The sequence below is a fragment of the Penaeus monodon genome, chromosome 31 (genome assembly GCF_015228065.2).
Source record: "Penaeus monodon isolate SGIC_2016 chromosome 31, NSTDA_Pmon_1, whole genome shotgun sequence".
NCBI classification, from domain to species: domain Eukaryota; kingdom Metazoa; phylum Arthropoda; class Malacostraca; order Decapoda; family Penaeidae; genus Penaeus; species Penaeus monodon.
This window is the reverse complement of record NC_051416.1, coordinates 30,086,869-30,087,355: the sequence shown is the minus strand read 5'-3', so window position 1 is coordinate 30,087,355 and position 487 is coordinate 30,086,869. Positions and strand designations below refer to the sequence as shown.

Here is a 487-nt window from a genome sequence, read left to right as displayed (position 1 = left end):
CAAATTGATTAAGGTTGTGGGCAACTTAGATGAAGGTGTCATACTAATGTCCAAAAATAACATTCATGATGAGATATTAGAGGCTTTAGTCTCCGAGTGGTGGAGTTTTCTTAAGAGATGAGTGTTTTTAATTTATTGGCCTGGATGACTGCTGTTGAATATGGCACTACACAGCAATAATGTAACATCATCCCATTAGTTTGAAAAAAAAACAAACTTCATAATTTGAATTACTATGAAAACTATTATGCTGGTAAGAATCCTGAAAGGTCGGTAATGTTTTAAGACACTACAAATTGTCTAAGACCTTTCTTTTTTTTTTGTTTAGTAAAACTGTGAAGGAGGGGATCTTCATATATTTTATAATTTTGTAGGAAGGGAGTTATTTTGATGTCTATTTCTGTGATGGTGAAGAGTAGAAATGATTTTGGAGTGAAGTTGAATCAAGCAATGTTAGAATTTTCTAAGAAAATAGAAGGAACATAGA

The 487-nt window shown here is 32.0% G+C and overlaps 1 protein-coding gene across 4 annotated transcripts in view; it reads left to right on the top strand.

The window, feature by feature from the left end:
• The window catches only part of LOC119593160 (sodium/hydrogen exchanger 9B2-like), an 18,959-nt gene that overhangs the window by 13,494 nt on the left and 4,978 nt on the right, over positions 1-487 (top strand). The window lies entirely within an intron of this gene.